Genomic DNA, 12,712 nt, shown 5'->3' with positions numbered 1-12,712 from the left:
ATCCCCCAGATGAGCACCCCACCCTAGAGTGGATGCATCCGTTATCACCGTGGCCACCGATGGAGGAAGCTGAAAAGGCTTTCCTTGAGACAGATTGCCTTCCACGCCCCACCAAGACAGATCCGCCGCAGTTTCTCTGGAGATCTTCACTGACTCCCCGAGATCTCCGTTGTGTTGATACCACTGCCTGCGGAGGCACCACTGGAGTGCCCTCATGTGCCAGCGTGCATGGTTGACCAGGAGAATGCAAGAAGCCATCAGACCGAGCAGGCGAAGGACCTTCAGGACCGGAACAACCGCTCCATTGTGAAATAAAGGAATCATTTCCTGTATGTCGCGAATCCTTTGCGGAGGAGGGAATGCACGACATACAGTAGTGTCCAGTACCGCACCTATGAACAGGTTGCGCTGGGAGGACACCAGGTGAGATTTGGGCACATTTATTGAAAAACCCAACCTGAACAACAGCTGCGATGTTTCTTGCAGGTGATGAAGCACCTTCTCGGGCGACTCCGCTTTGATCAGCCAGTCGTCCAGATACGGGAATACAGGTATCCCCGACCTCCTGAGATGTGCAGCTACCACTGCCATCACCTTGGTGAAAACTCGAGGCGCAGTAGTAAGACCAAACGGAAGGACCGCAAACTGGTAGTGTTGCGATCCCACCGTAAAACGGAGATACTTCCTGTGCGACTTCAGGATCGGGATGTGAAAATACGCATCCTGCAAGTCGATCGACACCATCCAGTCTTCTTCCAACAGCGCTTGAAGAACCTGCGCAAGAGTGAGCATTTTGAATTTCTCCTGCTTGAGATAGAGATTCAAAATCCTGAGGTCCAGGATTGGACGTAACCTGCCATCCTTCTTGGGGATCAGGAAATACCGGGAGTAGCATCCCTGACCCTTTTCCTGCTCTGGAACCACCTCTATCGCACCTTTCTTGAACAAAGCCAGGACTTCTTCCTGCAAGCGAACAAGGTGGTCCTCCGAACAAAAACCCTGGCAAGGAGGGTAATTGGGAGGGAACTCCTGGAAAGGAAGTGCATACCCATTTTCTACGAGATTGAGAACCCAAAGATCCGATGTAACCGATTCCCAATCCCGTAGAAAATGAGTAAGCCGACCCCCCACCGGAGCCACATGATCCAGAATGGCGGATCTAGGGCTGCTTTGCTGCAGGGGGAGGGGGTTGGCTATTAGAGGAAGAGGAGGAGGAGGAGGAGACCTGGCGCCCACGACCACGGCCCCTTTGCTTTCCTCTGTAGGATTTATACAGAGGATTCTGGCGCTGCTGCTGCTGCTGCTGTCCTTGATTGTAGGGACGAAAATTGGGTCTGCCAAAACCCCTATACTTTCTAGTCGCAGAGCCCCTCGTCTGAAGGCCCAAAGACTTCGCCGTAGCCCGACTGTCTTTGAATCTCTCCAGAGCTACGTCAGCCTTCTTCCCAAAGAGACCTGTCCCATCAAACGGTAAGTCCAACAGAGTAGACTGAACGTCAGAAGAAAAATCGGAAGACTTAAGCCATGCGGCCCTTCTTGTAGCCACAGTGGAGCCCATAATTCTGGCAACAGAGTCCGCCGTGTCCATACCACTCTGTATAACCATACGAGCTGCAGCCTGAGTATCAGCGACCACCTCGTTAAAATTCTTCTTATCGTCCTCTGGAAGCTTAGCAGAAAGCTGTTTGACAGAGTCCATCAACGCGTGAACGTATCTCCCCAAGAGGCAAGTAGCATTGGTGGACTTCAAGGCCATGCTACCCGAGGAGAAAATCTTTTTAGCAGACTGGTCCAGTTTTTTTGAGTCCTTGTCTGCTGGCACCTGAGGGAAAGAACCCGCCGCCCTGCTGGAACAGGCGGCCTGCACTACCAGACTCTCCGGTGCAGGATGCGTGGAAAGAAATTCAGGGTCATCAGGAGCCACCCTGTAACGCCTTGCCACTGACCTGGAAACTGCAGGAGCAGATAAAGGCCTCTTCCAGACCTCCTTTATCGGTTCAGTCAATGCATCCGTAAAAGGAAGCGTAGGCTCCACAATTGAAGAGGGCGAATGCAACACTTCCGTAAGGATGTTAGGCTTGTATTCAACTGTGGGCAAAGTCAAGCCTAGCAACTCTGCAGCCTTCTTTATGACGACATGATAGGGTGCCAAGTCCTTAGATGGTGTGTCAGAAACGGTTGGCAAACCCCATTCAGGAGAAAGTTCCAAGCCACTTGCATCCTGAAGGTCCTCAAAACAATCCCCCTCATGCAACTCTCCTTCCTCAACCTCGGAGTCCACAAACTCCTTCTCCTCCAAGAGGCGTTGTGCCCTGCGCCTCGACCACTCCATACGGACCGAAGTCGATGGATCCGGTAACGACTCCGACGGCGCCGGAGCAGACGTCGAGCGAGGAGCCGGAGGACGGGAAGTGCCACGATCCGAATCCACCCGAGGCCGATCCGGAGTCGGCGAAGCCGCATGCGAAGTCGACGACCTCGGCGGCGCCGTACCGAGCCAAGGAGTGCAAGGCGTCGGCATAAACGGCATAAAGGGGGCCGGGGCATAAGCCTGGGGCACACCCAAATTGAAAGACAAAGGACCCATGGGACCCATAGGCGCACCAGCGGGGTACATCGCCCTCGAGTAAACACCAAACATGGCGTTTAAAAACTGCGAGGGATCCTGACCTGGACCTGGAAAGGGTGGGTACGAACCCAACGGCCGCTCCGAAGGAGGCTGATCCGGCAACGGCGCACCCTGGCCCTCTTGTTCTTCAGGCTCCACAACCGGAGTCGGTGCTCGAGGAACCTCTTCTTCATGCACCGATGAATGGTGCGACTCCAGATCCGGTTCCGGCTCATGAACTGGAGAACCAACGTGAGATTGAGCTGGAGAAGGAGACACGAAGTCCTTATGATGTTTTCTCGACTTCTTCCTCGAATCCGAAGACTCCTTGCCAGAGTGGTGTCTGGAGTGATGTTTACTCCTCTTATGCTTCTTTCTCGAGGAGCCCGAAGCATGGCCCGAGGCCGACTTGGAACCGGACCTCGACCTCCCTCTGGACCTTGATCTCTCTCTCGACCTCGACTTGGCCTTCGAAGCCGACCTAGACTTCGCCCTCGAAGCCGACCTTGACTTCGACCGCGACCGTTGTCTCGACTTCGAGCGCCTGGACACTGACCTCGAAGACCTTCCGGCTTCCCTTTCCTTCACCTTAGCGAGCAGAAGCTTCGCCTCCCGCTCACGCAAGGCTTTGGGGTTCATCTTGTCACAGGAACGACAGTTCTTGACATCGTGTCCCGAACCAAGACACCATAGACAGTCGGGATGCGGATCGGTGATAGACATCATCCGGGAGCAGGAACCACACTGTTTGAAACCTGTCTTCCTCGACGACATCTCCGGCGATGAAGCGAAATCCGACAGAGAAACAATAACAGCTAAACAGCGAATAGATACAAAAGTATCGCAGAAGATCCCAGAAACCGTTAGCGTCGACGACGCGGAAAAAAGGGAACTGACGTCATCACGCCGACGTGGGCCTTATGTGGAGTCGGTGACGTCAGACGGAGTCGCGCGCGAAGCCGTGCTCCTAGGACGTCGTCCACGCCGGCGTGCTACGAAGAATTTTCCGAACGTTGCTAACGCAAGGGGGATGTTCACAAGGTGAGGAATCCACACGGCAGATGTATCTATCAGAATTTTCTCTTTTAATGTACAAAACTTTCTACAAGGCACAGCTGCAAGAATGCAAGGACATCTCCTAGGTCTCTAAACGAAATGCTTTTGATTAACACATGGTAGCAGCAAAAGTAGAAAGACAATCCTCAATAAAATAGACAAATAACTATTTCTTTGGAGTCGTTATTGTTTAAAGAAATAGGATTGCTAATTTGAAAATTAAAATGGGATTTATTTAAAAATGTCTGGAATTGTGATTGTTTCAACATTATGATAAGGTTTCAATGGATTGAAATATTTTTAAATGTTTGTCTGACTGGGTGCGCATGGTCACTATTAGGTTTGTGAATTGAGAATGTCTGGAGAGCAGCTGGATGCAGAACTCCATCCAGATTCCCTGCTTTAGGCTACTCCATTAAACCAGTGCCACTATCCACAGAAAGAGTTGTTCAGTGTCTACCCAATGGTATCTCCCATCTCTTCGCGTCAAAGCACCCACAGAAAAAATGACACACCAAGCTTAAAATACACAACACTATATTTTACATTAAAATAGAAATGAAAGAGGACAATGATTAGGGCCTTCACCCAATAAATACCCCTTTTGATTGTGAAATAGCACATTTACACAATTATCTCTTGTGATCGTAGAATCTCTTCCAGACTTTCCAGGACCACATTGAAAAGGAGCCGACATGTTTCATCTAGTTTACTCACGGCAGCCTGAAGAGATTCTACATCAACCCAACCATAAAGTTACTGCATTGTCCTACCTGTCCAAGCCAGCATTGTCTCCAGGACCATCTAGTTCAATATGAGGCCATCAGAAAAGACCCCATGAACACCTTGCCAAGAAAATATTCACTTAAGGTGATCAGTCCAGTACTATAAGCCAATATATCAACAGATTATCAAAGAAAACTGAAGAAAAAACCAAACAGAAGACCGACCTACACAAATCTATACCTGCAGGATGTGGAGAAAAATAACAACTGACAATTCTTCTGCAATTCAGAAAAGTCTCAAAGATTCACCTTGTCAAAGAGCACAGCATCTCCGCACACTTGGAATCTACACCAAAGAATATTATGCTGCATTGTTAACGATTCTGAATTGTGCACCAGGAGCCTCTCCAAGTTGTGTGCCAAACATCTTTCCGAACAAGACCTCCTCATCTAATCTGAAGCATGAAAAAGAAGAAGCTCAACCTGACCCTCAGGAAATAAATTATTAATGATCAGAACCCAACAAAATAAATTTGTTTTGGGGCAAGTGCAGAACCTAACACCGAAATACTCACGCTGCCCCTCCCAAGATCACTTGCAGCCAAGGATTATGAGGCACCATACACCTGATCAACTGACCCCCAAGCTCGAGCAACCCAGTGATCCTCTGAGTTCATCGTACTTAAGAGTTTTTTTTTTTTTTTTTTTTTTTTTTATTGACAAATTCATAGTTAATACATAAGATTCAAAAAGAAACAGAAGTAGGTACAGCAGATGATCACATAGCTTAATTAACAGAACAATTTATACAATATCAAGTGGGATAATAACACCAGAGAGGAAAGAGAAAAAAAATGAAAAATAAAAATAAAAAATGACAACAGAAAAATATAAGCAGATTAAACGATCAGGAATCTGAGAAACAAAAGAGATGTCCATTAATCATCGGCAGAACCTAATTGGCGAACCTCATTTGTGTACCATCTTGTAATCGTGTCCCAAATCTGTGCTCCTATTGCTTTCATTTTTCTCCCCCTAGTAGCATATATTGCGATTTCTTGTTTATAGATTGCAAGAAAGCGACTAAGCCACATATGAAAAGTAGGGGGGTCTACGTCTTTCCAGCGAGCTGCCAAAATGATACGAAGTACAGCATACCCCAGAAAAACTACCGCTTGCTCCTCTTTATTATGACCCAGTGAGTCATCATGGCCTAGTATACAGAGAGTTAGTGAGTCCCTTATCTGACGTCCAAAGACCTGAGCCCAGAACTCCAACATCATGGTCTTTAACCGCCTCAACTCCGAACATTCTGAGAACATGTGAAGTAGATTGGCCAGTGGCTGTTTGCATCTTGGGCAGTTGTCGTCGGCCCGAAGACCCCAACCAAATAATTTTGCGGGTGTATAGTATAGGTTGTATACTGTTTTATAATATTGTGCTCTTAAATTTGAGGCTATAAAGTATTTTGTAGATAGCGCTAGTGAAAGATCGATATCAACATTAGGATTTGCCAGTTTTACAGCCCAAGATTGTTCTGTTTTTTCGATATCATCAGGGAGATTACCCATAAGAATCTGATACAGAGTCCCTATTCTTGTCGTTTTCTTACCAATAGCTTCAAGAAGTGGGAGTCTGTCTCGTATTATTATTGGAAAAGCATTGCGGATACATGACAGTATTTGAAAATATTTAAGAAAATCTTGCGTAGGGACACAATATTTTTCTTGAAAATATTCAAAAGATATAGGGATATTAAATCCTAATATGTCGCCAACTGTATTGATACCTAGATGTTCCCACCTCTGCGAGGTAGCATCATTAAGGGATGGGGGGATGATCTTACTATGCCAAAGAGGAGTATATCTTGTAAAATTGGGAATTGATAGGTATTTAGAGATTGCTTTCCAACCCACCCATGCGTCTAAGACTGTCTTCAATTTGATTTTTTTATAGTATGAAGGCTCTACCTGTCTTAAAAGAGCCCTTTACACTTATCATCGAGACTAAGTTCATAGATCGATGGAATATATAGGTCTGGGGGCGTATAGGTATTAGTTTTTTTATCCGTAAGCAGGGGATCCATAGATTGCATCAGTGTTGCCCAGAGGTATAATTTTAGATTGGGGATAGCTAGTCCCCCTCTATCCTGTGGAAGCGACATTAAGCGGAGGGATCTTCTTATCTTTCCGTAGCTCCATATAAATTTAGATATAGCAGACTCAATAGTCTTAATGAAGTTATCTCCAGCTAGCAACGGGATCGCTCTAAAAAGGTAGAGGACCCTCGGGAAGATATTCATTTTAATATAGTTAGCCCTCCCAATTATAGATAGATGTAAGTTGTCTATTCTTTTGAGGTCTATTTTAATTTTATCAGTGAGGGGAGTGTAGTTCAAATGGATAATTCTCTCCACTTTAGTAGTAAGGCGTATGCCTAAGTATGTAGCTTCTTCAACTTTGAGAGCACTTTCATAATGGATATTATCAGTAGCTAACACCATGGTTTTGTCCCTATTTAACGAATATCCTGAATATGTGCCAAATGCCTGGGTAATTGATTCGATTTCCAGGATTGCCACCGTGGGGTTGTTAGTTACAACGGCAATGTCATCCGCATATGCCATGACTTTGGTGGAATATGGCCCTATTTTAATAGGCTGTATTAAAGGGGTCAAAAGTAGTTTCTGAATAAGGGGGTCTATGTATAGTGCGAACAGGATCGGGGAGCATGGGCATCCCTGTCTTGTACCTCTATGTACCTTGATAAGCTCTGACTCATTGCCACATATAGAGATTTTTGCACTAGGATCGATATATAAGGCTTTGATGGCTCTGATGAATTTGTATCCAAAATTCTTTCGTTCTAATATGTTCCAGAGAAACTGCCATGCTACTCGATCAAAAGCCTTTTCGGCATCGAGGAGAATCATCGCCATCTCGCCCCCCGTGGTTCCCATGATATCAAAAAGGGTAGTGGCTCTCCGGGTATGATCTGTAGTGCCCTTTCCGGGTATAAATCCGTGCTGCCAGGGGGATACGAGATGTTTGATAACCCCGTTCAGTCGGTTGGCTAGTATTTTTGAGTAGAGCTTTGAGTCAGAGTTTATCAGGGATATCGGTCTGTAAGATGATGGAAGCTGAGATGGTTTACCTTTTTTGTGAAAAATTATAATATTCGTTAGTTTCCAGGAGTCTGGTGGGGCGGAGTGATACTGCACTCCGAGAAAGAGATCTAACAATAACGGAATTATTTGTTTACCTAGGATTTTATACAATTCTAGGGGGATTTTGTCGGGGCCTGCCGCCTTACCATTGGAAAGTTCGGATAAGGCAATCTCTACCTCAGAATAGGTAATTTCTCTCTCGAGTATTATTTTAATCCTGTCATCTATCCTAGTATTTATGTCTTGGTCTGGGAGCCAGTTGTTCAAAAATGACGTGATGTCCGAGTCCGAATTTGTCAGATCGCTATGATACAATTTCTTATAATATTTTTGAAATATGTTTAGGATATCCTGCTTGGATGTATATTCCTTGGCTTCATATTCAATCATCTTTATATTGCCTTGTGATTGTTTTTGGCGTGTTCGTAATGCTAGGTGTTTGCCTACATTCTCCCCTGATTCATATAGCTTATTTTTGTTAGCTTGATAGGTTTCGGCTGCTTTTTGGATCAAGGTGTTATTAATTTCATTTTTTAATATCAGTATTTTTTTAGAGGTTTCAGATGTTGGGACCCCCTGGCCTATCTGAGTGGCATGGAGTGTCTCAAGATCAGAAAGTTCCTCCATGAGCTGTGTATTAATATTGTCTTCCCGCTTCTTTTTATTGGCGACAAATGAGATAGTTTCTCCCCTTATTGCCGCTTTAAAACAGTCCCAGACCGCTAATCGTGACGCGCTAAAGCGGTTACAATCGAAAAAGCCCTGTGCCCAATTTTTCATATGTGTTATGTATTCCTGATTAATCAAGAGTCTTCTGTCAAAGGTCCAATTACACTTTGGTTTAACCAATTCGGGGAGATCAAAGACAAAGGTGAGCGCATTGTGGTCCGAAATTGTTTTAGGGGACTTGATCATATCAATCATTACCAAGCCCTCTAACGATGACATGATGTAGTCGATCCGGGAATATATATTGTGGGGGTAAGAAAAGAATGTATGACCGTCCGTCTTTTTGCCTGACTGAACCCACATATCTAGTAAGTTATGGGTTTCCATTAATTGCCTAAGTGCGCTAAATACCTTTGGTTTGCGTCCTTTATAATTCAGAGTGAAACTGTTATTGATGAATACGCCTATATCTATGTTGAAATCCCCACAAAAAATTAAGGAGCCTGTCCAGGAGGCCAGTTCTATCTCTAACTCTTGGAAGATGGTGGGATCATCCATATTTGAGCCATAGATTGCGCATATTGTAAGACCGCATTCTAGTTGAGCTATCGCCCATCTGCCATTCTTATCCGCTAATCTGCGAGTCGGGGGGCCCATAATAGGTTTAGCTAAAATAGCTATCCCTCTAGTTTTAGAGGATTGGGTTGTGGCTACCAGCAGATTATATCCAGGTAATTTAAGTAATTCCCTATCAGCAGTTACAATATGAGTTTCTTGCAGGCAAAGTATGTCTACTGGATTCTGGCGTGTTAGTTGGAATAGTTGAGCCCTTTTACTTTTATCGTTTAAACCTGCCACGTTCCATGAACATAAACTCACTCTCCCCATTTAAAAAAAAATACGTTCAACCTGGTTTCCATATATCGACCAAATGAGCTGTAGCTAGCGTCAAAAATTATAATGTCTCTTGTTTCTCTGCCATATTTGTTGTAATCCACAAATAATATTTGCATATACTTTACTTTGCGAATGAATTTGCGAATGAATTTGTACATTTTTTTGCATTTTCCCCCACCCCCTTTCCCCCTCCCACCCCTTGACTGCCCTCCCCCACTCCCCCCGCCTCTCCCCCAGTGAGGCATTTAGACTCTAGCTAGAGTCTGTTGTGATGGAGAGACATCGCTACCCAGTGTCACCCATATAGACTTATATCTTATAAAGTCCTTTTAGAGGGCATAAGATAGGAGAAAATACATGATGAGAATAGAATAGAAAAAAAAAAAAGGAGAGAAAGAAAAAAAGCAGTAGTGAGTAAGATAGAGCCAGAGAACTAAGAGAGCAAACAGTATGACCCATTATAGAACTTTTATATAGAGAGCTAAAAAAATCCTGTCTGGAGAGTGTGATAAACATCAGTTCTATGTATATTTTGGTTATCGTTTAGTTAGAAGAATTAGATAGGACTTAGATAGCCCACATGCTAGCACCCTAGGGATTTCCTTTTTTTCCCCCACCTTTTTCAAGAATATTTAGTAACTAATTGGTGGCTATCTCACAAAGACGTTATCTAATTCATAGCCTTGACTAGGTGTGCTGTTTCCCTCTTGTTCCCTCTAGTTCCCTCTAGTCCCCCCTCTTTTTAAGGCAGTAAGGCCCAACGTTATAGTGAAAAAGTACATCTCTAGTTCATGCTGTCAAGAAAGTCTTTTGCTTTGATTTCTGAAGTGAAAAACTTAGCGTGGCCCTTATAGATGACTTTCAGAGTTGCCGGGTTATTCAGGTACACCTGGGCCTTTTTCTCCAAGAAAGGCTTAATCAGTTGACGAAGCCGCCACCTCCGCTCCACCGTGGTGTGGCAGAAGTCGGGTCTAACAAAATAGGAAATTTCACCTCTTGTCCGATGAGCATCTGGTCTTGCTTTCTCGGCAATAGCTTGGCGGAGGAGGAAATTTCCAAAGTACACTAAGATAGCCCTTGGATATTTAGACTGTTCCTTTGTGGCCCTTAAAGTAAATGGGGTTCTGTGGGCGCGTTGCACCTCTAGCTCCCAGTTCCAGGTGGAAAGTTCAGGGAGCGTATCCTTGAAAAGCTGGATTACAAACATACGCACATTTTCACCCTCAATTTTTTCCGGAACACCAAGTACTCGGAGGTTGTTGCGTCGCATGCGATTTTCCATTTCCTCCAGTTTCCACCTGACGTCTTTTAATTCAGCATCATGAGCATCTACTTGTTCCTTTACAGCAGTGGCTTCAGCCTCATTTACCACTATGCGGTCCTCCATGTCGGTCATTCTTGCATTTGATGCAGCCACTGATTTAGAGAGTTTGCGTACAACTCCCTGGACTTTATGAAGCGCTTGTTGAGCCCTGCGCCCATCTTTTGACGTCTGTTCCCTATGGGAGGCAATTGCCTGAAGCACTGTGTCCATGACAGATGTCAAGGTGGCATTTTGCTGATCAAAAAAAGGGGAACTATCGCTATGGGGTCTGGAGGGAGGATCCTGCATGCTAGTATGAGGAGATTGGGCCCTAGGGCGACCACTAGCACCAAGGTGGCCTTTTTTCTTTTTTAGCACTGTGTGCCTCCTGTGTCTGCCCATAACTACGTCCGGATCACTATCTTGTGAGCTTGCATCCGTGTTTGTACAGATTTCTGAGTCAGATTGGGGATCAGAGAGAGAGTAGGAGTCTGAATCGATGTCTTGGTCCTGAAGCAGTATAGACTCCTCCGCACCTTCAGAGATGGTAAAAAACTCTGATGGTTCCTTGTCTGTATCTGACGCTAAGCCTGACCCCAATTTGAAGTCAGTTGCACACTGCCCATCATTTAGATGCTGCCGAGCGATGGTAGTCTCCTTACCCAAGCTGGACGTAACTGTCTCGAGGGGGGTTGTGCATGCCTGGGGATGCACTGGAACTGGAGCTGATTCAAGAGTTAGGCTCGACAGGCTCGACAGAAGAAACAGAAGGAACATCACTATGGAGGGTGTACGTAGCCTGTGTTGGTTGAGGTACTGGTGTGGATGCAGGCCTTACCTCCTTATGAATCGATGCCAACCCTTGCTGAGAAGATACCAGCCCCGCTGATGTAGGTGCTATTTGCATTGTGGATTTTAATGGTATTGGTGGCATTGCCTCTGTGCCAGGTGGCCCCCCATCCATTTGGGCCTGCGTATCTGATTGTCGCTGTGCGGTGGTATCAGCTGCCTCTTCAGCCTCTTCAGCCTCTTCAGCCTCAGTCGCCTCAGAAGGGGTCGGATCTGCCGATTTTCTGGCCTCTGCTGCCTCCGTCGGTTTTGAGCGTTGTGAAGCCTCAGGGACTTCAATGGGAACCACTGTACCGGGCTCCAAAACAAACACTGCCTGGGGAGAGAGCAGCGAATCAGGGCCGGCGGGAACTGCGGGAGCGGCAGCAATCACCGTCCCGCTCTTTGCGTGGTGAACAGGGGAGGAAGAAACAGCTGCTCCGGCGGGTAGTTTTCGCAACAGGTCCACCACAGACGGCCCTGGCCCGGGCCCCGGTGTAACGGGAGTCTTTGCCAACTTGGACTGACCTCGCTCTCTCTTGTGCGGTTGCTGTTCAGGGCAGGCTCCTTCCTCCGATACAGAGCCGCAGGCGCGCCTTGCCGCAAGCTTCTGTTCCCGGATAGCCTGTTTAGCCGCTCGGGCTTTGGAGGCAGCAGTACCCGATGCGGCATTTTTTGGTGCCATCTTTGCAGGGATACAGGCGCCGGTCCGGATGGAGGGACTCTCTGTACCTCTCTGTGCCTCACTGCCTTCGCTCAGAGCGCTCGGAGCATTTGGAAGACGGTGCCAGGAGAGAAGCCTCAGCAGCGCGTAACCGAGCACCGAGGCCACCAGGTGCAGCGATGGATGAGGCCGGTCTGCTATAGAAGGAGAATCAGATGCCAGGTAAGCTCCACGCATATTACTTCTTTCCTCCCGGATATATGAGTTCATTCATTCATTATATCTTTCTGCCACCAACGCGGATATAGGTCATTCTCATGTCATTCTCATAAAAAGGAGATAGCCCTTTCGGTTTTCCCAGGCACTGGGCAGAGGGTGTCTCACAGCGGTCTAGGGAGCCGCCGCCATCTTGCCTCCGTCACTTTGATCGTACTTAAGAGTTTCTAAGTTGGCTTTATAGAACTGGCCTGTTTTCCTCCAGCGCACATGCTTGGGTTCCAAACACAACGCCACAATAAATCAAAGACACGCTACTTGTATATCAATATAAGCAAACCTATCTGTTACCATTGTCCAACTATTGCATTAAGCAACTATTACCAACTACCATCAAGCCAGCCAACTAGTCTTCTGGGTGCTTTAACTGCACGCTTTCCACAGAAATCATGAACTGTTGGAAAACCCACGTCCCCATCTTCAGAAGACATGGCAACTCAATCTTCAAATTCTTAAAGTAAAGAATTCACACAACCACTCAGAAGTCCACTCCTTACATGTAATTACACAAACTCTTGCA

General features: G+C 46.2%; 1 protein-coding gene and 1 pseudogene across 3 annotated transcripts in view; both read right to left on the bottom strand.

Moving 5' to 3' along the window:
* SLC12A9 (solute carrier family 12 member 9) overlaps nt 1-12,712 on the bottom strand; it is a 163,834-nt gene that overhangs the window by 60,537 nt on the left and 90,585 nt on the right. The gene's annotated exons all lie outside the window — the stretch shown is intronic.
* On the bottom strand, nt 9,898-11,937 carry LOC147678666 (uncharacterized; annotated as a pseudogene).

Source organism: Lissotriton vulgaris, chromosome 12 (genome assembly GCF_964263255.1).
Source record: "Lissotriton vulgaris chromosome 12, aLisVul1.2, whole genome shotgun sequence".
Lineage (NCBI taxonomy): Eukaryota > Metazoa > Chordata > Amphibia > Caudata > Salamandridae > Lissotriton > Lissotriton vulgaris.
This window is presented reverse-complemented; position numbering and strand designations above follow the sequence as displayed.